This window comes from Callospermophilus lateralis, unplaced genomic scaffold (genome assembly GCF_048772815.1).
Source record: "Callospermophilus lateralis isolate mCalLat2 unplaced genomic scaffold, mCalLat2.hap1 Scaffold_43, whole genome shotgun sequence".
NCBI lineage: Eukaryota > Metazoa > Chordata > Mammalia > Rodentia > Sciuridae > Callospermophilus > Callospermophilus lateralis.
In genome coordinates this window covers 3,040,708-3,067,363 of record NW_027514380.1, presented here as the reverse complement: position 1 = coordinate 3,067,363, position 26,656 = coordinate 3,040,708, and the positions used below count along the sequence as shown (strand labels likewise).

General features: G+C 41.3%; 1 pseudogene; it reads right to left on the bottom strand.

The window, feature by feature from the left end:
- LOC143389052 (formylglycine-generating enzyme-like) overlaps window positions 1–26,656 on the bottom strand; it is a 55,038-nt pseudogene that overhangs the window by 27,396 nt on the left and 986 nt on the right.

The following is a 26,656-nucleotide window of genomic DNA, read 5'->3' as shown; positions in this document are numbered from 1 at the left end:
AGAACAAGCAGCAGCCAGGCACAGTGGACACATCTGCAATTCCAGCTACTCGGGAGATGGCAGCAGGAGGATCGCAAGTTCAAGGTCAGCCTCAGCAACTTAGCAAAACCCTGACTCCCAAAAAATTAAAAAAGAAAAAGATGGAGAAGGAGACAGCCTTGTAAAAAGAAGATAAGTAAAGCAGCTGTGGATTCCAAGCGGAGGAAAAATACGAACCAAGCTCCCAGGCTGGGAAAGAAGGTCTGGTTCTCAAGGAATAAAAACAAGACCAGTAGGACTGGCAAGGGGCGTGGGATGTAAAATAATGTTGAAGTGGGGGGGAGGAATCTGTAAAGTGCTAGAAAAAAATGAAGCATTTTTTCCAAGTTAGGGCTTCTGAGCCCCCGTGCCCTACACCCTCTGGCATCATACTGAAGCTTAGAAACCTCCTTCTCAGAATGAAACATTTAAATGTATAAAATAAAATCAATAAGACTACTAAAACAATCATTACATAAATATTAATAAAACAAATGGCTGTTAGAGTCACCTGTATGCTTTTTAAAAAAAATATTTTCTTTAGTTGTTGATGGGCCTTTACTCTATTCTTTTATTTTTATGTGGTGCTGAGAATCAAACCCAGTGCCTCACACCTGCCAGGCAAGTGCTCCACCAAGGAGCCACAACCTGAGTCCCACCTGTATGCTTTTTATTAACATATTAAGTAAGATCTGGTACTAGTTCTCATAATTATCCTATTTCAAAGTGGGATGAATGCAAACAGTATTTCAAAATATCTGGAATAATAACAATAAGAAAGTAAATCTGTGATTTCTTTGTCTTTTTTTTTTTTGTACCAGGCATTAAAAACCCAAGGGCACTTAATCACTGAGCCACATCCCCAGCCTTTTTAAATATTTTATTTAGAGAAAGGGTGTTGCTGAGTTGCTTAGGGCTAAGTTGCTGAGGCTGGCTTTGAACTCGCAATCCTCCTACCTCATTCTCCTGAGCCACTGGGATTACAGGTGTGCCCCAATGTACCTGATGAAGTCTGATTTCTATTGGTAACAAAGTCACAGGTACTAAGTTTACCATGGTTTGTTGTCTGTGTGATAATTGAAGGGCATGCTAAATTTCAGGTAGAAATATCCAGATGAAAATTTTTCTCCTCTGTGCTCATGGATGCCTAAATTCTGCTTACTCTATCTAATCTTCATAGAGAACCCTGGTCTAAGGAAAGCCTTCTTCCCACGAAATCTTCTAACTTTAGCAGAGTACTGGCAACTTGACCTTGGAATATTCTTTTCAAACAAAAAGAACACAGATGTTTGCTTCTGACAAATGTTATTAAAAAGATTTATAACCACTTTGTATATTTGGGGAAATTTCAAAGAAATGTGAGAATGCAAAATCCTATCTGACCATTATTTTGCTTTTCACATGCACTCTCAAATTAATGCTTTTAAATTAAGAAAAAAAGATAGTTGGTGCTTTAAAAAGGAAAAAAAGAAAAGAAAACAGGAACTCCACATACTCAAGACAAGGGGAAAGTTTTTGGCAAGAGAAAATGGGATGCGTTTTAGAAAACAAGTCTATTTCAGAGACTCATAGAAACGCTCATTAATTCCAAAGCTTCCCCTTCCTGTTCTCATTTAGGGCAAACATCCAGTTCCAGAGCCCTGCTTGGTGGTTCAGTGACCACGGGATAATGCCAGGAACTGCCACAGAGGAGCCTGTGAACCATTGAGGCACTGGAATAAAGCCACAAAAATGAAAACCTGCACTCTGGCATCTATCATTCCTAAAACATGTAATGCTTCTGGAACATCCAAGTTGCACGTTATTGACAGGGAAGAATGGCCTTACTTTATGTGACATCTGTTATCTCAAAAAGTTGAGTGAACAGTCACCATCTCTGGCATGCTTGAGCATTAACACAACATACCTTTATGTTTAAGAACACAGGCTCTGGGGTCCCACTGTGCAGGTTGGAATCCCAGTTCCATCAGTAACTAGCCACACAACTTAGAGCAAATCACTTTTCTAACCCTCAGTTGCTACCTGAAGAAAAACCCACTGCACAGGGTTTCTGGAGAAATTAAGTGAAATACATAAATAAAGGGCTTATGTTAACTGTGATTTAAAACATTTCTCAGAGCAATGGAAAATAATTAAGTTTCCCCTTTTGTCCCCAACCACATTACCTCTGTCAAATAGCCAGTGGAGTTCACAAACTTCTCGAATTCAGCATTACTGACTTCATAGGCATCCATATAAAAGGCATCAACAGTAACTCTCCTTGCAGGGGCTTCCCCGTCCTGCTTTATCTGAGGATCATCTGTGCCCATTGTAAACACTCCAGCAGGGATGGGGACCATCTGCAGTGAAGACGGAGACACAGAAGTCATGCATCACAAACTGTACCTGGGCAAGGCGTATAGTTCTCAGTCCACAGTAAGCACATATGCTTAGTAACCCCCACCAGGAAATCACCATAAAATTAGCAAAATCACTCCACGCCCCAATGAAGGTGAACCATGAACTGGGGAAAAAAAAAGGTGAAAATTTTTTAGGAAAGTAAGTTTCTTTAGCCCAAATTCTACATGTCCTAAATTTGCGCACAGCATGCAAACAGGATTAATAGAAACCAAATCGTCTAATGGGGAGCCACAGGTGCCGGGAGAGCATGCCATATTTCTTCACTAGATACATGTGTACATATTTTCTTCAATATTTTCATTTCTTTCAAATTAATTTTAAAAACATACATAAAAATGCCATATATAATATCACCAAATACTCACTGCATGATTTTTTTTCTTTTTTGGTTTAAACAATGGAAATTTATTTCTTAGGGATCTAGAGACTAGCAGTCCAAGATCAAGGTGTTAGCAGCTCTGGTTTCTTCCGAGGCCTCTCTCCTGAGATTTTAGATGCCCACCTTCTTACCATGAGCTCACATGGCCTTTTTTCTGTGTGTGCATATCACTGGTATCTCTTTTGTGTGTCCTAATTTCCTCCTCTTATGAAGAAGTCAGATTAGCCAAAGACTTTTTTTGTTTGAGGGTGGGCACTGGGGATTGAACTCAGAGGCATCACTGCATGAATTTTCCCCATTAAAGATAATGGGAAGGGTTTAAATCACTGAAACAGAAAAATCTGAAAAGTTTACTAAGGGATTATGTTTTGTATAATTCCTTACCATATTGCAAGTACATTCTTCCTATCTACCGTCACACATGAACTTAAACTTCCAGGGGAAAGAGACTGGGACTGTTATGTTTACCAGTTCCTAGCTGAGCGGGGTTATGTTTACCAGTTTACCAGGGTTATGTTTACCAGTTCCCAGCCCTGAGCAGAGGGTCTGAGGATGGTACAGTAAGTTTTCAGTTAAAAAATGCAAGTCCAGGAGCTGGGTATGGTGGTTCATACCTATAATACCAGTGGCACTGGAGGCTGAGGTAGGAGGATCTCAAGTTTGAGGCTAGTGTTGCCAACTTAGCAAGGTCCTAAGCAACGTAGTGAGACCCTGTGTCAACATAAAATATGAAAAGGGCTGCAGATGTGATTCAGTGGTTAAGTACCCCTGGGTTCAATCCCTGGTACCCACCCCCCACAAAAAAAGAATGTAAAAATGGTGCAGGCAATACATAAAAAATTCAGCAGGTCCTCAAGAAATGAACAAAGAGTTAACATATGATGCCCCCTTGCACCCCCAGATATTTATCCAAGAGAAATGAAACTATGTCCACACAAAAGGATTCACAGTAGCGTTATTCACAATGGGCAAAAGTGGGAACAACTCAAATATCCATCCTCTGATGCATATGTAGCAAATGTAGTGTACCTTAATTGGAAATAATGCTCAGTCATAAAAAGAATGAAGGGCTGATTCATGTTCCAACATGGATGGACCTCGACAATGAGACTCGAGATGCAAGAATCCATTTCTCAAAGGTCACATATTGTGTGAACTGATTCATGTGAAATATCCAAAATAAAAACACAAACAGAAAGGAGTTGGTGACAATCAGGGGCTGGGGGAGACAGGAATGGGAAATGATTGCTACTGAGTATGGGGTCTCTTTGAGGGGTGATGACATGTTCTAGAATTAGATAGTAATAATGGTGTGACTACACTAAAAAAGCAGTGACTGGTACAGTTTAAGAGTGAATTGTATGATGGGTCAATTATATCTCAATTAAAAGCAGACTCTCAACCATACCATCTGTCAGAAACACACTCTGCAGACGCAATGTCTAACTTTAAAATCACGGGCCCAATGATTCTATACCTAGCAGACCCAAAAGGGTCTACAAAGAAACTATTAGAGCTAATAAATGAATTCAGCAAAGTGGCAGGATATAAAATCAACACGTATAAATCAAAGACATTCCTGTATATCAGGGACAAATCCTCTGAAATGGAAATGAGGACAACCACTCCATTCACAATATCCTCAAAAAAATAAAATACTTGGGAATCAACCTAACAAAAGAGGTGAAAGACTTATACAATGAAAACTACAGAACCCCAAAGAGAGAAATAGAAGAAGATCTTAGAAGATGGAAAAATATACCCTGTTCATGGATAGGCAGAACTAACATCATCAAAATGGCGATATTACCAAAAGTTCTCTATAGGTTTAATGCAATGCCAATCAAAATCCCAATGGCATTTCTTGTAGAAATAGAGAAAGCAATCATGAAATTCATATGGAAAAATAAAAGACCCAGAATAGCAAAAACAATGCTAAGCAGGAAGTGTGAATCAGGCGGTATAGCGATACCAGACTTCAAACTATACTACAGAGCAATAGTAACAAAAACAGCATGGTACTGGTACCAAAACAGGCGGGTGGACCAATGGTACAGAATAGAGGACACAGAAACCAATCCACAAAACTACAACTATCTTATATTTGATAAAGGGGCTAAAAGCATGCAATGGAGGAAGGATAGCATCTTCAACAAATGGTGCTGGGAAAACTGGAAATCCATATGCAACAAAATGAAACTGAATCCATTTCTCTCACCATGCACAAAAGTTAATTCAAAATGGATCAAGGAGCTTGATATCAAATCAGAGACACAGCTTCTGATAGAAGAAAAAGTTGGCTACGATCTACATACTGTGGGGTCGGGCTCCAAATTCCTCAATTGGACACCCATAGCACAAGAGTTAATAACTAGAATCAACAAATGGGACTTACTCAAACTAAAAAGTTTTTTCTCAGCAAAAGAAACAATAAGAGAGGTAAATAGGGAGCCTACATCCTGGGAACAAATCTTTACTCCTCACACTTCATATAGAGCCCTAATATCCAGAGTATACAAAGAACTCAAAAAATTAGACAATAAGATAACAAATAACCCAATCAACAAATGGGCCAAGGACATGAACAGACACTTCTCAGAGGAGGACATACAATCAATCAACAAATACATGAAAAAATGCTCACCATCTCTAGCAGTCAGAGAAATGCAAATCAAAACCACCCTAAGATACCATCTCACTCCAGTAAGATTGGCAGCCATTATGAAGTCAAACAACAACAAGTGCTGGCGAGGATGTGGGGAAAAGGGTACACTTGTTCATTGTTGGTGGGACTGCAAATTGGTGCAGCCAACCTGGAAAGCAGTATGGAGATTTCTTGGAAAGCTGGAAATGGAACCACCATTTGACCCAGCTATTCCCCTTCTCAGCCTATTCCCTAAAGACCTAAAAAAAGCATGCTACTGGGACACTGCTACATCGATGTTCGTAGCAGCACAATTCACAATAGCAAGACTGTGGAACCAACCTAGATACCCTTCAATAGACGAATGGATAAAAAAAATGTGGCATTTATAGACAATGGAGTATTACTCTGCATTAAAAAATGACAAAATCATAGAATTTGGAGGGAAATGGATGGCATTAGAGCCGATTATGCTAAGTGAAGCCAGCCAATCCATAAAAAACAAATGCCAAATGTCTTCTTTGATATAAGGAGAGTAACTAAGTACAGAGTAGGGCCGAAGAGCATGAGAAGATGATTAACATTAAACAGGCATGAGAGGTGGGAGGGAAAGGGAGAGAGAAGGGAAATTGCATGTAAATGGAAGGAGACCCTCAGGGTTATACAAAATTATATACAAGAGGAAGCGAGGGGAAAGGGGAAAATAATACAAGGGGGAGATATGAACTACAGTAGAGGGGGTAGAGAGAGAAGAGGGAAGGGGAGGGGAGGGGAGGAGGGATAGGAAAGGATAGGAAAGGCAGCAGAATACAACAGACACTAGTATGGCAATATATAAATCAATGGAAGTGTAACTGATGTGATTCTGCAAACTGTATATGGGGTAAAAATGGGAGTTCATAACCCACTTGAATCAAAGTGTGAAATATGATATATCAAGAACTATGTAATGTTTTGAACAACCAACAATTAAAAAAAAGGATAAGGCTAACCTCAAGATAGCTGCATCTTGGGGCTGGGACTGTGGCTCAGCGGTGGAACACTCACCAAGCATGGGCGGGACCCGGGTTCGATCCTGAGCACCCCATAAAAATAAAGGCATTGTGGGCTTGGGATGTGGCTCAAGCAGTAGCACCCTTGCCTGGCATGCACTGGGCACTGGGTTTGATCCTCAGCACCACATAAAAATAAAATAAAGATGTTGTGTCCGCTGAAAACTAAAAAATAAATATTAAAAAAAAATTCTCTCTCAAAAATAAATAAATAAATAAAGACATTGGAAAAAAATAAATAAAAATAAAATCAAGGGTCCAAGTCACCTCAGAGACTGCTTGGCAGCTTAGGAATTGTCAGTCTCTACAAACAGGATTTCAAATCAAAGGGGAAAAAACGAAGAAGTCAAAGAGATAATTAGTTGAGATAAAAAGAAAGAATACAGCTTAGCAATAGGAGTGGGAGAATCACAAAAACAAGATTGGAAGAAACAGAAATCAGGAAATGAATGATTATCTTGATTCTGCTTTCCATTCCAATTGATTCTCTTTGCTGTCGTTGCTACAATTCTATGCATGCATTTCCTGATAAAAATGGTACTATTCTCATCTATGTGAGTAATAAACATAGCATTTGCCCAATGTGTTTTACTATTCCAAGAAATCATCCTTGGCTACTTCTGTTCCCTAATCCCACCATATATATGTCACCCAGCCTTTCTGATGCTGCTACACGTATCTCCCTCACATCTCTCCCTCTTTTCTATTCCCAGGTAACTGTGCAGGTTCATATCCCTCCTTACTTCTAAATCATCCACCTTCCATTCAATCATTCATTCAACAAGTATCAAATTCCCATGGATGGCTGGGGTGTTGGGGCTCAGTGGTAGAGCACCTGCCTAGCAGATGTGAAAAACTGGGTTCAATCCTCAATACCACATAAAAACAAATAAATAAAATAAAGGTAAAAAGATCATTAAAAAAAAATTCTGCAGTGCTTTCTGCAAAACTCAAGCCTTCTATGTCCAGCACAATTTATAATAGCTCCATAACAGAAACAGGCTGGAATAGTCTCTCTCAGCCTCTTTCCACAACCTAAATGTTCATTAATTGTGGACTAGAAAATGGGAAATTAAGCAGCCTTAAGAAAGAAGAAAACCAGCCACAGTGGTGCACACTTGTAACCCAAGGACTTGGAGGCTGAGGCAGGTGGATTACAAGTTTGAGGTCAGCCTCTGCAACTTACGGAGACCTGCCGGGGTCCAGCCCTAGCAGGGTCTAGGGAGTCCTGAAGGATGAGTGGTATCGTTCTGTTCGAGCAATCTCCAGAGAGAGAGCGCTAAAGCAGCTTTCTCTGGGTCCCCTTTTATTACAATTTTTCTCATTTTTATTGATTCACAATACGTCATTAATTATATAATTTAAAACTTTGCCAAGACATGACATTTCCTTAACCATGATTGATGGTACATTAATTTACATTTTTCCAGGATGTGACCTTCAGATGTGACCATCTGAAATTTAATTTGTTTGGCATTTAACATACTCATGCCTCCTGTGAGAAACATAAGCATGAAAATGCAAAGTCCCAATTACATAAAAAAGGGTCTCATGGTTTCGGTTACCCACCAACCAGCGTGGCTTTGCCAGCATTCATCCTCACTGTGACCCTGTCAAGACAGTGGGAGAGCGGCTTTGCCAACACTTTTTCTCACTGTGACCCTGTCAAGACAGTGAGTGAGGGATCGCCTTCACCAGAGACCCTATCTCAAAATTTAAAAAAAAAATGAAAACAGCTGGGGATGTGGCTCAGTGGTAGAGCAATCCTGGGTTGAATCCCTAGTACCACAGAAGAAGAAAAAAAGTAAATATCTAACATTCTGATAGGAAGCGATCTGACCAAGATAAAGAGCTATGTGAACAAAGCACATTGCACAATCGTATACAGGAAGTGCTGCCATTTGTAAAGAGAGGTTGTGGAAAGAAGCTGAGAGAGAATACAAGACTCATATATTTTTGTATTTGCTCCCATTTGTAGAACACAGCTCTGAAAAAAAATACACAAGAAATGCATGGGGTGGTTGTTGGAGGGGAAGGTTAATAGATAAGGTGAAAATTTATCAGTATTCGCACATATATTTTTAAAAATTTTCAAAGTACCATCTATTTGAAATATAAGTGTCAACCTGATCATATCATTTTCCTATTTAAGTTATTCAGGAATTCCCATGACCTTTCAGGGTAAAATATCTAAACATCAGAGTCTAAGTTCTCTCCACCTTTCTTACTCTGTACTTCAGCTGCACTTCTTGAACCACTCTGCCTCTGTAGATGGTGTCATTGTTCAAGGATTACCCCCAGGAAGACTTGCCTGCCTACCCATCCCTGGCTGCCTGGGTTATGGGTGCCCCATTTAGGTTCCTCTGATCCAAGCCTCTATCTATCCTAACAATTCTCATTCTCTCTTTCTCTCTCTCTCTCTCTCTCTCTCTCTCTCTCTCTCTCTCTCCTCCTCTCTCTCTCTCTCTCTCTCTCTCTCTCTCTCTCTCTCTCTCGGTATCTTAGTTACCCGTTTTCATCCCTCCTAGATCCTAGGCTCACTGGGAACTGGAAGTTAATATTCTCATTTCTATCTTCCCCAACATGTAGCATGGCGTGCAGTTCTTGGTAGACATGCCAAAAATCTTGACTGACTGAATGAGTGAGATCATGAATATAATGAGGATTTATTATTTGAATTATTCATAACTATAATTATAGAAATTCGATTTCATTTATAACACAGTCCTAGACATGGGTGACATGTCTGTGTCGCAGTGAAACCTGGGTAACAGCCTCAGCTCAGGGACTGAACTGGGCGGCCCCATTATTCTCACTGTTGTCTAAGTGTCTGGAACACAAGATTCCACAGTCCTTAGAAATCAGAATTTTAAGCAGCTCTACAAAGAAGGAGGAAAACTAAAGACCTGAGGCAAAAGTTTCCAGAATAGTCTTAAAATGATTTTTAAGAGGATCTAATAAAAGTTTCCATAAAGGACTTAAGAGAAAAAAAAATCACACTTTCCAGGAGCAGGCAAGTGGGGCCCGGAATGAGAACACTAGTGCACCCCTGGGCTCAGACAAGGCCCACAGGAAGCTCTGCCTGTTGTGCCTAATGGATTTTTACAATTACCTAATTTTTTTCATCCCCTTCTGCCTCAAGGTGAATACCCATAAAGCAAATACCATCGCGACATCCACTGTGGACGACTGGCCTAGTTTCTTTTTCTTATTTCATTAACCGCCACAGCACTGAACAGACTAAGTTTCCATTCCAGAGGCGATATACAAAATAGTTCTGCACTGCTGAAAATTCTAACTTATACTGATAAAGTCAAGTTTTCTGGCCTACAAATATAAAATGTCCCTCTAGTAAAACCCGTAGCAGAGGACCCCAGTCCAAATAAAAAGGCCCTTTGAACTGAGTCTTTATGGAAAGTCCAGGGTCAAGGAACTCATTCTTCCTGGAGTCTAAAGGTGAATTACCTCTTCAGCCACCCACACAGCTTCTCCACTGCCACTCAAGCCAGAAGCCTACCTGAGGTCAAGAGTGACTCTGTTATCACCGTGAATGGGCCACACACTCAGGCTAAGAGCAATGGGCATCTATCTTTATATTTTTTTTTTCAGTGCTAGGGATTGAGCCCACGACCTGACCTCATCACTAAGTCACGCCCCTCGTCCCTACTATTTTTGCCAGTTCCTCTACTTCTTGTGAAAGTACCCAAAGTCCTTTTTGAAAACCACTTTTTGCCAGGCACATGATTCTAATACCAGCTACTCAGGAGGCTGAGGTGGGAGGACCTCAGTTCAAGGCCAACCTAGGCAACTTAGTGATACCTTGCCTCAAGATAAAAGGGAGTTGGGGATATATATCAAGGGTTTGAGGATATAAATTAGCAATAGGATCAACTCTGAGCTCAATCCCTAGTGCTGCAAAACCACCACCACCAAGAAAGCACAGAGAGAGGAAAAAAAAGAAAATCACCTTTTAAACTAAGTACATGTGGCCCAAGTGGGACTGGATGGCCTGACTCCACCTCCTGTGACTCAGGCCTGGCCAATCATAGCATTCTTTTTCTTTTTATTTTTTTGGGGGGGGAATAGGTACTGGAGATTGAACCCAGAAGTATTTTAGTCAGTTTACCACTGAACTACGTCCCCACTCCTTTTTATTTTTTATTTTGAGACAGGGTTTTACTAAGTTGCTTAGGGTCTCACTAAGGTGCTCAGACTGGCCTCAAACTCACAATCCTCCTGCCTCAGCCTCCTGAGTTGCTGGCATGTACCACTGCACATGACTTGTGGTATTCTTTGACCACTAGGAATAAGCCCATGACCCAGGGAAAGTTCACCTTAGAATGTTTGCTGGAGCTACCAGGAAAGAGGAATTCTTTCTCCTCCAACTAGTTTATCAGTAGAAAAAGAGATTACCTGAAGGCAAAGATAACACAAAAAAAAGAGACAGAGAGACTTTCAGAAGTTCCTAATCCTTAAATCTCACTATGTCTGGGGCCACAGAAACTCTTGAACTTCACAAGCTTAAGAAGAGTCCATAAGAGGTCCGCCCAATTTTTTTTTCTGCTTATATCAGTTTGGCTTTTTGCTTTCATTTTTTGTTTGGTTGCCTGGTTTGGTTTGTTATTGGGGATGAAATCCAGTGGCACTTTAACACAGCCATATCCCCAGCCCTTTTTATTTTTCATTTTGAGACAGGGTCTCAGTAAGTTGCTTAGGGCCTCACTAAGTTGCTGAGGCTGGCCTCAAACTTGTGATCCTTCTACCTTAACCTCCCAAGTGGCTGACATTACAGGCATGGGCCACCACACCTGACTTACACCAGTTTTAATTATCTTTTTTTTTAGTTATTCCTATAAGATTTTTATCTTGTATACAAAAATAAGATCATAAGCCAACTCTTTTGGTGTAGGTCTTATTTCCTTTTCCTTCTTTCCACTGCTCAAACTTAAATCAAATGCTAAAGGCTAAGCAGAAAGTCTGGTAAAAAAAGAAAAGAAATTAGCTCTCCAGATCTGTCTACAAACTGCAGCCTTATCCACCCATACAGAGCTTATTTATTTTTACCACCCTCTCACCCTCCTGCCTCCACAGGCATTAATCATACACGGAATGACATTCAAAGTTTCTTCCATCCCAATGAAGCCTTAGTTGCCTCATCTGTGAAGTGGGAGATACGATAAGTCTCACAGGGTTCTGGGGAAGATAAGTACAGCAAAAGCATATTTTATAAAGATGTCTTTCAAAAGTATCTGATATCCTTTATTCCTCAGGTAATCTTTCAATATTGTATCCACATAAAAGGCAACAGATCATTGGAGGAATTGTTACAGAATGCTTAAAATATGTGAGGTACCTTGGGCATGTGGAGATACAACGGGTCTAAAAATGCCTTCAATGTAGAATGAGATAGACAACTCCGCCAATAAACTAAACTAAATAGATAAGTTGCCATCAGAAAACAAAAAAAATATGCTACGGAAATTCAGAGGAAAGAAACCCTACTTTTTGGAAGAAAGGTTTCACAGAAGAGATGGTCATCAATTGTGCTTTTATGCCAAGGCAGTGTCACACCATCAGAAACAGCCTCAGACAAGCCATTAACTGACTTTATGCACAGAAGCACCATACACACTTTCAACACCTCATGACCCTAAATGCCTTATAAGCTCCTCTTCTAAATGATCCATGGAGACTAAAACATCCTGTCACTTTGTTACAAAAGAGTAAGTGATATGAAACATTGTTAGGATAATTTTCCCAGTAAAAACTGTATTTCTTAATCAGAGGGAATCTAAGTCAAATTTTATAATGCATGTTGTTTCTGGGAGATTCTTACTACCATACTTTTCAGTGAAAGTGCAAATTTCTTGAAAGCCTAGTATTACTTGCTTCTTTGTGTCCCCACTTTACCAAGTGCTCATTAAATCAATTAAAATGCAAAAGAGAGGGCTGGGAGTGTAACCCAGTGGTAGAGCCCTTGCCTAGCATGCATGAGACACTGTGTTCAATCCTCAGCACCAAATAAAAACAAAGAAATAAAATAAAGGTATGTGTTCATCTACAACTAAAAAAAAATTGTTTTAATGCAAAAGAGAGGAAAAAAAAGGATTTGCACTCCCAGCGGTTTGGGAGATTGAGGCAGGAGGATTGCAAGTTCAAAGTCAGCCTTGAGTTCAAAGCTAGCAATGGCAAGGTGCCTAGCAGCTCAGTGAGATCCTGTCTCTAAATAAAATACAAATAGGGTTGTGATGGGGCTCAGTGGCTGAATGCCCCTGAGTTCAATTCCTGGTACCCAGAAAAAAAAAGTGTGAAAAATGTCACTCCCAGGAAACCTAAAACATTTACATGTCCCAGAACACACAATGCTTCCTACATAATGCTTTGGGCCAAAGCTATTCTCCTTGGAATGTCCTTCAATCTGACCCTCAATCCTCAGCTCCTGAAAATATCTCCTCCAAGACCTAGCTCAAATGACCTTTTCAAAAAGCACCTCTTGACATATTCAAAAAGCAGGAAACCATTTTTCCTCTCTATGTAAAAAGTACATTACTCTGCCTATCACCATATACAAAATTATACTGTTACTATTCACAAAATTATACTTATGTGTAGTTGTGTGTGTGTGTGTGTGTATGTGCAAATGTGTTTGTGTGTCTGAAAGAATGAGAGACAGAACCTACCAGAGTGGAAATGCAATGAGGGTGGAGAACAGTTCTCTTTTTGTTCTGTATGCCCAGCACACACAACAGAGTCATATATATATATATATGTACCAAACAAAAATTGGTTGAACCAAACCAAATAAACAGAAAACCAAGAGGAAAAGAAGGACTACCACTATAATATTAGACTCTCCTAAAGTAAATTTTACTTCCTAAAATTTAGAAGAAATGCTGCCAGAATTAAACTAGTCATTTGCATATAAACTATGACATTTAAAACCAAGGAAAACAGGTGAAGAACTACCTCCCATAAAGACATTGGCCTTGATAATAAGGTTACTTTAGGATCAATGATTGGGTGGAAAGTTTGTAAGCTGTGTTCTCATCAACTACTAATTTTATGAATGGCTTGGAATGCCTCCAAATATTATAGAAAGTGAATACAGGACTGGTCAAAGATGACCCAGGCATTATTCAGTGAGGGCACAGAACCACTCTATAGGGACAAAAGATACATATCTTGTAAATTTAATTCAAAAGATGATGGGGACTCACATTCCATTCTGGAACCCACAGAAAGGCAGAGCATATAAAAATGAGAAATGTTCAACACTGGCCACCAGTTTCAAGACAAAATTTTGAGAAAGATCAGTATGCATATGCAAATAAGACAGCTGTCCTGTTAGTTACAAAATAGATTAATAAATAGGCTTTCTCCTTAGAAAGAGAGAGATTACCAGTTAGCATATAACTTAGAGAGGGTTAAAATTAAGTATGATCAATATCAACTAAAAAAAAAAGTAATCAGGACCTCCATAAAAGGTAAACACCAATAATGAGGCCCTTGCCCACATTATCTTAAAAAAAAAAACAAAAAACTTTAAAGGCAAAAGTGTACAGAAATAATGAGAAGCCCAGTTGTCAACCTCCTATACTCCATACCTCAAAGACTAAATTATTGTCCTAACTTCCACCACCCTCAGTGTCTAGTTAAAGGAAGAGACAAATATTCTTAGTTATTGTTATGTCAAAATTAACACATAATACTGGGACAGGATATGGAAATAATGATGGGAGGAAAGCAGAGGAGGTCAGGTAAACCAGTAGTGGATGCTACCTCTCACCCAAATCCTGAATATTGTCCAGAAAAAAAAAGAAAAAAAACCAAAGGAAAGAAAACTGAGATGGAAAAAGAATAGGGTACACGAGGTATACAAGAAGGGGCATTAGGTTTGCCTCAGATGTACCAGAATGCAAAATCGCTGGCAGGTAGGATGGGTACCACCAGTTGTTATTGCTGTTTATTCTGTACAAACCCTAGCCCCTTCACAACCAGCCACTGTGCAAGACATAACAGATAAATAAGACAAAATAAAGCAACCAGTTGGCTGAGACCTTCCTAGTGTTCAACGTGACAGAATAAAATGACAAGTCCTTGTCCTCAGGTAGCACACCATACAAGGCAGGCGATTGCAAATCAGTGCAGTGCAAAGTTGGAGACGCTGATCCTAATTTCCCTAGAGTTAGTAAGACAGGAATTGTGGATTTTAACCCGAACTTATCCAACTTAAAATTCACTTGTGGACCTCGGGACGGGGGAGGGAGGAAGGCGGGGAACTGAGTCCAGGGCTCACAACCCGGGAGCCCCAGGACGCAGCCCGCCCTATGGAGGTGCGGGCAGGAGGTGCGCCCGGTCGAATGGGAGGGGAAGGTGCGTGGAGCGGGTGTGGCTATAGCCTCGACTTGCCGTCAGGTAACCTTCCCCTGACCGCGCCCATTGCGACCGGGTCCTAGAGCCCGGCAGCCCCCCCCCCACACCCGCCAGAGGGGAGTCGAGGGCGCACCTTGGAGGGAGCCAGCGGCCGCTCTCCTGGGAGCGCGCTGGGGGCGTTCGCCTCCGGCGAGTACCGGTGCGCGGCTGAGGAGCTGCCGGGGCCCCCGGGTCGCTGAGGCATGCCGCAGCCGCAGGAGCCTGCGAGGGACGCTGCGCAGGCACCGGTCTGGCCTCTTCGCCCCGCGCCGCCCCGCACATCAGCAAAAGCAGCGGCAGCAGGAGCTCCCTAACAGGCGCGGGGCGGCGTTCACCAGCCTGCCCTGGCCCAGGCGCAGCTACGTTGCTCCACGAGCCTTGGGTCACGTGGCCACGCTCTCCTTAAAGGGACAGCCCTTTATTTCTCAAAATTTTCTCCTTTCATCCTCACATTTCTCCAGTGATATGGGTTTCACAGAGCCATGGAGTGTTTTTTTGCCCAAAGTCACATGGCAGCAAAGTGTCAAAAGCGAAATTTAAACTTAGGGAATCTAACTTCAAACTCTGAGTTTTAAACCCCAACAGTATCTGTACCACCTGGTGAATCAATATTGTCTTTTTTTTAAAATATTTTTTAGTTCTCAATGGACCTTTATTTTATTTAGTTATATACACTGCTGAGAATGGAACCCAGTGCCTCACATATGCCAGGCAAGCGCTCTACCACTGAGCCGCAACCCCAGCCCTAGAAATGTACTTTTCCCACTGGCAGTGGCGCAGGCCTGTAATCCCAAAAGCTCTGGAGGCTGAGGCAGGAGGATCACGAATTCAAAGCAAGGCACTAAGCCACTCAGTGAGACCCTGTCTCTAAATGAAATACAAAAGCGGGCTGGGGATGTGGCTCAGTGGTTGAGTGCCCCTGGGTTCAATCTCCTTTACCCCCCACCAAAAAGTAAATAAATAAATAAGCAAAGAAATGTAGCCTTGACTGAATCTCTGGAAACAGTAATGGGTGGTTTAACAAAATCTCCAGATGATTCTAATGTACATCAGTTTTAAAAAGCACTGTTCAGTTTTAGGAGCAACAAAATGCAAAATTAAAAGATGAAAAGAGAATCTACTGATTAAAATTGACCTAGCAATCGTCTGCCCTGGTGGCAATGTTTCAGCTACTTAGCCTGCTGAGGTGGGAGGATCCCTTCAGTCCCAGGAGTTGGAGACCAGCTTGGGCAATATAGCCAGACCCTATATCAAAAAACAGGCAAAAAACAAAAACAGCACCTGGATGCAACACGCAAGCCTTATCTAAATAATGATTCAAACTGAAGACATAAAATTTATTTATCTGTATATATTTTTAGTCGCTGATGGACCTTTGTTTTATTTAATTATGGACCCTTATTTTACTTATATGTGGCTCTGAGAATCAAAACTAGTGCCTTACACATGCTAGACAAGCGCTCTATCTCTGAGCTAAAACCCCAGCCCTACTGATATAAAGTTTTTTGAGATAGTTTGAATAAGGGATAGAGTTAGAGAAATCCAGGCTGCAGGACGTGCCAAATCGTACCTCCCAAAGTTTTATCCCACACCAACAGTATCTGTACCACCTGGTGAATCAATAGAAATATTGTCTATTTTTATCTGGAATATTGTCTATTCTTATCTGGAATGCTTGGAACTAAAAGTTTTTGTTTTTCACTTTTTGTTTTTGGCACCAGGGATTGAACTCAGAGGCACTTGATCACTGAGCCACATCCCCAGCCCTATTTTGTATTTTATTTAGAGATATGGCCTCCCTGAGCTGCTTAGCAACTCACTAAATTGCTGAGTCTGACTTTAAACTCCTGATCCTCCTGTCTCAGTGTCCTGAGTCACTGGGATTACAGGTTTGCACCACCATGCCTAGTTGAACTAAAAGTATTTCAAATGTTAGATTTTTTCCAGTTTTGGAGTCCTGGCATAGACTTCACAGGTAAAGCATTTTTAATTTTTAATATAAAAATGCAAAATCCAAAATGGTCCAAACTCCCAAACTTTTTGACCATAACATTAGCACTCAAAAATCTTCCAATTTCACAATCTTAGAATTTATTTTTTTTCCTGCACTGTTGAAGATCAAAGCAAGAGCCTCAAGCATCCTACATCCTTAGCCCTAAATTTTGGATTTTTCAATGGATTTTTAAAATGACATTTAGCCTATAAGAATGGAAATGTGATTCCTGAATTGAATTATGATATTTGAAAAAAATAATTACTTAAATTTATTTTAGGTTTTTAGGAGTAACAATAGTATTTGTGACTGTGTTTCCTTAAAAATTATTTTCTCAGAAAATAAGAGGGGGCTGGGGTTGTGGCTCAGTGGTAGAGCATATGCCTCACATGTGTGAGACCCTGAGTTCCATTCTCAGCACCACATAAAAATAAATAAATAAATAAATATTTAAGAAAGAAAAAAAAAAGTCCCTTTCTTAGAGGTATATATGTGGAGCAAAAGATATGTCATTGAAAATTTGTCTCCCCCAAAACGGGCAATGAGATGAGTAGCTAAGGAAAAGTATAATTGGCCATCAGTTGATGACTGTTGTAGCTGCTTGATGAGTATCCAGGTGTTTATTTTATTATTCTCTCTTGGCTTTAACATGATTTTTTTTTAAGAAAAGTCCTTTACTGGGCTGGGGTTATAGCTCAGTTGTAGAGTGCTTGCCTAGCATGTGTGAGGCACAGGGGTTCAAACCTCAGCACCACATAAAACTAAATAAATAAAATACACGTATTGTGCCCTTCTACAACTAAAAAATTTAAAAAAAGAAAGTCCTTTCCTCCTTGTGGGCTATTTTACAGCAGTTTTTACACATTTTCTCATTCAATTGCAACCAGTTGACAAGAGCGAGCTGTGCTCTGCCCATTTCATCATTGATGAGGCTTCAAGATGCATGTATAAACCAAAGTTTTATGTATTTACTGTGCAAAATCTATATTCCACAGTCGAGGTCAAAGGTCATCTTTATTCATCTCTTTCAAATGGTCAGTCTCAGCACACGCTGGGTCAACTGCTTAGCAGAAACCTGAAGGTCTCTGTTCTAGTCCTGTGACAGCATTAAGCTAGAGGCTCCATAAAGGTGAGGACCCCGATATTTTGTTCACGGGTATACTGGCAATGTTGGGTGTGTGGGAGACTGCGTGCTGAAGTATAACTTCCGTCTTGCAAGACGAGATTACATCTCGCGAGAACATCATGGAATCCCTTATCCCTCTCCAAAAGGCGCCAACCGGAAGAGCCTCACCCTGCCAATCAGCATCCGCCACATGGCTTACGCAAGCCTTCTTAAGCGGAAGCTTGCAATCTCATGCTGTCTGCCCTTTTTCCTCTTCTTTCTCTCCTCTCTCTCCTTCTCTCTGCTCTTTCTCTTTCTCTCTGCCTTCCTCTTCTCTCTCTGCCTCTCCTTTTCTTTCCCTTCAGGCAGCCCCCCAATAAATCTCTTGTTTGAAACTCCACCTCAGGTGAGTCACGCGCCTTTCAGGCACAATGTGGCAAAGGTCGGCCCCATGATAGGCCCTCAGGGTGCACATTTCTTGAATTAATGGATATATGAGTAAATGACAGAAATCATTATCTTTCTCCGAAGAGGAAGAAAATTCTTAAGAAAATGATACAGGTTGCAGACTAGCACAGAACTGTGTTCAAAGCTGGTCACTTAGCTGGGCGCAGTGGCTCTCACGTAATTTCAGGTAAGCCATTATAGAAGATAAACTAACTTTACTATTAGGTAAACGATAAGCAGTGTCCAAATAATCTCATTTTTTAACAGGTTATGTCTCAGCAAAATTAGGCGGCTTACTGTGTTGCATATCTGTAATTCCAGCCATTTAGGAGGCTGAAGCAGGAGGATGGCAAGTTCCAGGCCAGCCTCAGCAATTTAGTGAGGCCCTGTATGAAAATAAAAATTAAAAAGGACCCGGGATGTAGCTCAGGGATAAACCAGTAAGGTACTCCTTGGCTCAACCCTCAACACAAACACACACACACACAAATGGCCACTTACTAGAAATATGTGTGCTTAAGAATGATAATACCTCCTTCTTGGGCTAGGAGTGCAGCTCCATGGTAGAGCTCTTCCCTCACATGCCAGAAGTCCTGGTTTATGTTTTGTTTTGTTACTTGGAAGTTGGACACAATACCTTTATTTCTTTATCTTTATGTGGTGTTAAGGATCAAACTCAGTGTCTTGCACTTGCACTAGGCAAGTGCTTTACTGCTGAGCCACAATCAGAGCCCAGGGTCCTAGTTTAATCCCTAGCTCTGCAAACAAACAAACAGACCCCCGTCCTTAGAGGTTTTATGAGGCTTAAAAGAGATCAAGTATGTAAGGCTTAACCTTCATTTAACATATCTCCAAAAACACTTGCTGTTTTTAGGAATCACTGTCAAAGATGGAGCTTTGTGGGTTCCCCAGGAAGAACATTCTTTGTCCATCATAGAACTTCTTTGTGGTCACTAAGTGAAAAATATTAACTGAGAAATGCTTAGGTGAAGAGGCCTCTGCGCAGTCAGCTCTGTATAAATTAGGGTGATATTCTAGATGTTTTCCTGCCTTGTCTCCCACTGAGGTCCTTATGCAAGCTTTGTTTTCCCTTTCTCAGGGCTGGGAATGGAACCCAGGGCCTCAGGCATAAAGGCAAGTCCTCTACCACAGAGCCACATCCCCAACCCAAAAATTCTTATCTGTTTCTATAACCTTTAGATAGAAGTCTTTTGTTTCCTTTGGTTTGTATGTGCATAGGTGTTTGGTTTGGGTGCTACTGATACTGCCGGTTATTGGTGACTGAGTCCTGCTCCCTCACACATTGAAGTTTGAATGTTAGAGAAGCACAGGGAGGCAAGCAGATAAAGCAGGGTTTATTTAAAAACGGGTAACATAGATTTCTCCCAGGAGGGAGAAGGGGACCATAGCTGGTATCCTGGTATTCCAAGAGGCGAGCTGTTCTGCCCTTTTTATATGTCCTAGGATTCCTTTGTTCTCGGCCTTTTCCCCCTTATCTTTCTCCTTCCCTATGTGACTAGCCCCCCCCCCAATACTCAGTGGGATGGCCAAAAGGTGGGAAACAGGTGGGTGGAAGGGGAAAGGGTGGGATGGAGCAGCCCTGGACACTTTAATTAACAACCTTATAGCTCCCTGTTGGGAGGGGCTATTCCTGGGACGGGTTACCTTAGCAACAGGTTGGAGCAGGGGCAGGTTCTTGATCTGGGGTGGAGGAAGGGCTCTGAAGGAATTAACATTTCAATCCCTCAGGGGACAGTCTCCAACTTCCTGGACTCAGTCAAAATTGGCCTCCTTAATCTACCTGACTCGATTTACCTGTCTAGACTGACTGTCTAATTCTGGCTTCAGTACTGGGGATCACACGATCACGCAGGGCTTCACTCATGTGAGGCAAATGTCTTACCTCTAAGCTACATCCCCTTCTCCTGTCTATAGCCCTGGCTGCCACTTCTCTCTAATGAAGTTAGTTGAAAGACCCTGGGTCTGGAAGTGCCTTGTATATTCACTGAACAGCTAAGAGACTGGTGTGGTGACAGTGGCATCAGCAAGGGTTAGACTATGGGAAAGAGGGTCAGAGGGCCAGGTTGTGTGTTAATGGTAGAGAATTTGCCTCCTGTGGAACTCAGCCCACATGGTTCCTGCATCCCCTTCCAGTTAGCTAGGCCACCTTGGTGGCCACCAAGGTCAAGAGCATGCTAGAACAGGAACTGTGACTAAGCAGAAGCCTCCTTCAGCTGCTGCTAACTTGTCTGTTTCCCCATGCAGCTGCCACTGTGGGGAACCCTGGGTTGCCTTGCTCCTCCTCCTCACGCCACCTCCCTCAGAGGAGTCAGGTTGGCCATCTTCTATCCAATCAGTAGGTCATGCAGACATGGTGCTTGCACCAGAATCACAGAGAGGCATCTTTATTTTTTCACAGTACTGGGGAATGAGCCCAGGGGTGCCCTACCATTTTTAGTTTTTCCTATTTGTGTATTTATTTATATTTTAGGAGTAGTTGGACACAATACCTTTATTTTATTTGTTTTTATGTGGTGCTGAGGATCAAACCCAGGGACTTGCATATGCTAGGCAAGCACTCTACCACTGAGCAACAACCCCAGTCCCTAGTTTTTCTTTTGAGGCAGTGTCTCACTAAGCTGCCCAGGCTAGCTTTGAACTTATAAATCCTCCTGCCTAGGGCTACCTGGTAGCTAAGATTGTAGGCTTGAGCCACCCACACCTCACCTGGCACTAGAAAGTCTTTTGAAAGCAATGATTGCTGGGCTTGTCCACAAATGCTTGAAATGGGTCACAAGAATTTGCATGTCTATCATGTCCTCGCGTGATGCTGATTCTACTGATCTGGATATTTTATAACTGCCACTTTCTTAAAGTAAGCCTCCCGCACTAGCCCTCAGTACCTGTGCTGGGTAAGGCTCCCCCCAACCACCTCTTAGCAATGCTGGGGGTGTGGTAGGCTCTGTAATTAACAACTCTAATACAGCTTTAACTTACCCTTCTCCAAACTTACCATGTTTATCTTCTGGATGTTCCTGGACAGTAGTACTTGGAAAGGAAGATGAGAAGAAGTGAGAATGGGACCAAAAGAAATTTAGATCAAGCAAAACATGCTTTATGTATCTTTGGAAAGAAACAGGAAGGAATATTATCAGAAATCCCCATCCTGGGTCCCTGTAACATCCTAGCTTTCACACTGTTCGAAGTCAAGTAACACAAGGGAGAAGGGAGTCCCAGATTTTTCAAGAAACAGAGCTCAATTGTAAAGGCAAGATGGATAGATATTCCAGATGCTTCTATAACAGCATTTTTATTCGTATCCATTTATTAAGAAAACGAAATGTCAAGATGCTGCCATGGAGCCAGTGTATGAGCAAAGGAAACTGCAGAGTAAATCACATCGCCACCTGTATATCTTTAAAAGTCACAAATATGCGTCATACTCTTCCAAGCCTCCACCAATGCTGAGCATATGCACAAATTCTTGTCATTTGGTTTCCTGTGAGTCTGTGACCAAAACTTGGAAGATCAATGACAAAACAACTTTTTTTGGTACTAGGGGCACTTAATCACTGAGCCCCACACCCCAAGCCCTTTTTAATATTTTGTCTGGATTGGGTCTCCCTGAGTTGCTTAAGGAGTCGCTAAGTTGCTGAGGCTAGCTTTGAACTCATGATCTTTTTTTTTTTTTTTTTTAGTACTGGGAATTGAATGCAGGCATTCGACCACGAAGCCACATCCCCAGACCTGTTTTGTTTTTTTATTTAGAGACAAGGTCTCACCGAGTTGCTTAGTGCCTTGCCATTGCTGAGGTTGGCTTTGAACTTGGGATCCTCCTGAGCCGCTGGGATTACAGGCGTGCAGAATACCTTCTTTCAAGGCAGATGAAAAGCATCATTCCTATGTGGAGCAGCCTCACCTAATGTGGTGGAACTTGCCACGGAGTTGAGTTGAAAACTGGACTTTGACTCATTGTATACATTAAACTTCCATGAGCCTGAGTTTCTTTGTTTCCTAACAGTGCCTTACTGAGATCAAGTGTGCAAGTATAAGAAGAGACACATGAACACTAGAAGATAATTCTGTGGCATCACGGTGCTTCTAAGAGATGCTTCTTTCCCATTTTATGGTTTCTGAAATCTGGATATATTTTATGAGCTGTCAATACCTATAATTTGGTACAGTTCCATTTCCCTCCTTTTAAAAGGGCACAGTGGCATACAGCTATAATCCCTATGGCTCCAGAGGCTGAGGCAGGAGGATCAAAGTCAGCCTCAGCAAAAGTGAGGTGCTAAGCAACTCAGTGAAACCCTGCCTCTAAATAAAATATAAAATGGGGCTGGAGAATTGGCTCAGTGGTTAAATACCCCTGAGTTCAATCCCTAGTACCCCCCAAAAATAAAAAAAAATAAAATTAGAGGTTTGTATTTTCAGTAAATTAATAAGGGAAAATTCCTTTCCACACTTTGCTAATTGACAAATAAAATATGAGTTCATCTTCTCTTCTTGTTCCTATCGAATTTTGCAAATGTAATCTCTAAGAGAGAAGACTGCCCTATACTATAAGAGAAAATCCTGGCAAGTAGACAAATTGCCTCCAAAGATGTCCATATCCTCTTTTCTAGGACTTACAAATGTATTACTTTACATGGCAAAAAGAGACTTTGGAGATGTGATCAGATTAGATTCCCTGAGATGAGGGGCATTAACATTACCCAATGTCCCACCACAAGGGTCCTCCTAAGCAGGAAAACCAGCCCTGGCGGTGCCTAGAGTGACATGCAGCTGTGGAAGAATGGTCAGGCATGCCACAGTGTGGATTTTGAAGGTGGAGGAAGGGAGCCAAGGCCAGGAATGTGTGAGGGCTCTAGAAGTTGGGAAAGACAAAACAAGAGATTCCTTGAGAGCCCCCCACATGCAGAGAGAAACACAGCCTTGCTAACGTGAATCTTAGCCTAGTGGAACCCAAGTGGGATTCTGATCCTACAGCACTGTAAGGCCATACATTTGTATCATTGAAAGCGAGTTTGTGCGTATTGTACAGCAGCAAGAGGAAACTAGTCAAAATATATATTTCAGTTCCAGCAATTTCACGTGGTGAAGGTTGGAACTTGTGGGCAGAAGGGCCAGCAGATGCATGAGTCTCCATTTTCTTGGCAAACTTGGAAGAGGGAGGTGATGTGCTTCGGCGGGGACACAGCTGGATCACAGAGGAGCTGTGTGCCACTGGAGGGACTCTGTCTATCCCCTTAGCCTCTTCCCCTTGCTACTTTTTTTTTCCTGGGAGAGGAGAGTAATTGATCTGCATGGGCTAATGATGTTCATAACCCATGGTGCTTAGAATAGTCTGAGCTCTCTGTTTAAGGGAATTCAGAAGATTGCCAAACTGCCCAGCCCCTGGGGTTCTTGAGGTGGTCCCTGAAACCATGGAAATTCTGCAGCCTCCAACTGAGAAACAGGAAGCATGAGCCCCTGCCTGTTCCTGGCCAGGCAACTCAGAGCTCTGGAGTCATTTTCCAGACAGACTCCATTTCCCTAATTACAAGCATGGTACATAGATCGCATATCCAGGTGCTGCTGATTTTTCAGGATCCATCAGAATGACCTGGAGGGCTAAGTAAAACACAGATTGCTGCCTACCTGTCCCTGCCCCCAACCCCTGGAATTTCAGACTCAGTGGATCTGAGGTGTAGCTTGAGAATTTGTATTTCTAACAACTTCCCAGGTAATGTTGCTGCTGCTGCAGATGTTAAAAACCATAGTTTGAGAATCACAGACAGAGTGAGTGAAAGCTCAGGACTTGGTGCAATGACTCAAGAGGCTGAAGCAGGAGGATCACAAGTTTGAGGCCAGCTTCAACAATTTAGCATGACCCTGTCTCAAGATAAATTAAAAGGGCTGGGGATGTAGTTCAATGATAAAGTGCTCTGGGGTTCAATCCCCAGTATCATAAAAAAAAAAAGAAAGAAAGATGACGACAAAGAAAGAAAAAATAAAGCTCAGGATTCAAAAGAAAAAGAAAAGAAAGCTCAGGTTTCAAGCAACCCGTGCGAGTCCCATCTCTGCTTCTGATTTGCTCTCGGGACAAATGGCGACAGCAGTTCTTGACTTTCCTTCAAACCTGCTCTGAGTTTCCATGAGGTTACTTATGATCTATCTGATTGCATGTGATCACATGAGTACAGACAGCTTGGTGACTAATTTCCCCCAGGCACATTTTTCCACAGGGAACTCATAGAAACATCCCACTTTCCCAATGACCTAACCTGTTCTGTTCCTGTGACCCAGAGAATGAATTCCTCATAATGGAAAGAAAAGGGTGTCCTTCCAGGGGTGACCTCTTTTGTTCACACAATGGTAATATCAATTATCCTAGAATGGGAAGAGAGAGAGAAAAATAATATATATATCCAAACCCTTTCTTTCTTGTTAAATTTCCCAGAGGAGAGAGCCTGGCATAGTTTCTTTTTATTCTCTTCAATTATTTGCAAATTAATTTGCTCCTGGTCCAGTTTACTTCTATTCATTTCTACAGCTATTGCATCACACCTAAATGAATTTCCTTTCTATTGTTGGACACATTTTTTTTCCACAAAATATGTGAAAACTTTCTGCTTCCTCTTCATTCTGCTTTGGGGGCTAAACATTTTTTTTTCAGACTCTTTCCTCCCAGAGTGCTCTGGAGTAAAAGACGTAAGGTGGAAAATTTGAGTGTTGTGGGGGAGCAGCTTGTGAGGGCACACTTATTGTCTACAAATGGCTTGTCCGTGGGTGTTCTTCTGGTGCCTTGTAGGTTTATTACACTCAGTAGCTTGTCTTTTAATCATCATAATAATGGTAAATGCATTATAATAGAAACTACTTATTAAAATCTTACTATGTGCTCAGTGCTTTGCCTAGACCAACCCTTTTTAAAAAATATTTTTTCTAGTGGTAGGTGGACACAATACCTTTATTTTATTTATATGTGGTGCTGAGGATAGAACCCAGTACCTCACATATACTAGGTGAGTGCTCCACCGCTGAGCCACAACCCCAGCCGCTAGACCAACCTTTTAAATCCTCATTATAAGCTTAAGAGATGTGTTTTATTGAACTCTATTTCTTGGATGAAGAAAGGTGGAAATGTAATAATAGCTTGGCCATTTTGGAAAACAGTGTGGAGGTTCCTCAAAAAACTTAAAAGTATAAATATTAATGATCAAGCAAATCCTCTACTGGCCATATATCCAAAAGAAATGAAATCGGTATATTGAAAAGATATCTGAACTCCTATGTTTATTTCAACACTATTCATAATATTGGAGATTTGGAATAGGCCTAAATGTCCCATAACATATGATTGGATAAAAGAAAAAAACGTGATTGGATAAAGAAAATGTGGTATACACATGTAAAATGGAATACTATTCAGTCATAAAAATGATGAAATCCTGTCATTTGCAACAAAATGAATGGACCTGGAGGACATTATGTTAAACAAAATAAGCTAGACACAAGGAAAAATTCTGAGACTGGCACTGGGGAGACTGAGGCAGGAGCATCATTGAACTAACGAGTTTAAGACCAGCCTAGGCAATGTGGTGAGATTCTGTCTCGAAAAGAAAAGAAAAAAAAAGATTCTGAGTTATCTTGCTCATATGTCAATTTTACAAAAGCTGACCACATAAAAGGAGAGTACAAGAGTAGTTACCAGAGATTGGGGAGGGGAGGATGGAAATGGCTTGATAACAGGTACAAAGTTAGATAGGAGGGTAAATTCAGGTGTTCTGTGGAACAGGAGGAGACCATTAATAATGACAGTATGTTCCAAAATAGCTAGAAGAGAGATTTTTTTCATGCCCTTACCACAAAGAAATGATAAATACATTAGACGACAGATATTCTATTTGCCCTGATTTGATGATTATATAGTATGTGCATGTATCAAATCAACACATTCTGCCCCACAAAGACCTACTATCTGCTATGTGCCAAGCATGTGGTAGAAACAGGGACCCAAGATCAGAAATTAATTTGGAAAAAGGACCCAAGATCAGAAGTTAATTTAAAATTCATCATCAGTTCTACCCAGATCTCTTTATTATCGAGTGTTTGATGGATATTGATATTTGCCAAATACATGTGTCTAAAGGGTATCCCATTCTATATGCAAAAAAGTTTTCTTCTCTTCCTGAGTGGGCTTCTTTCTGGGGGCATGATGGAA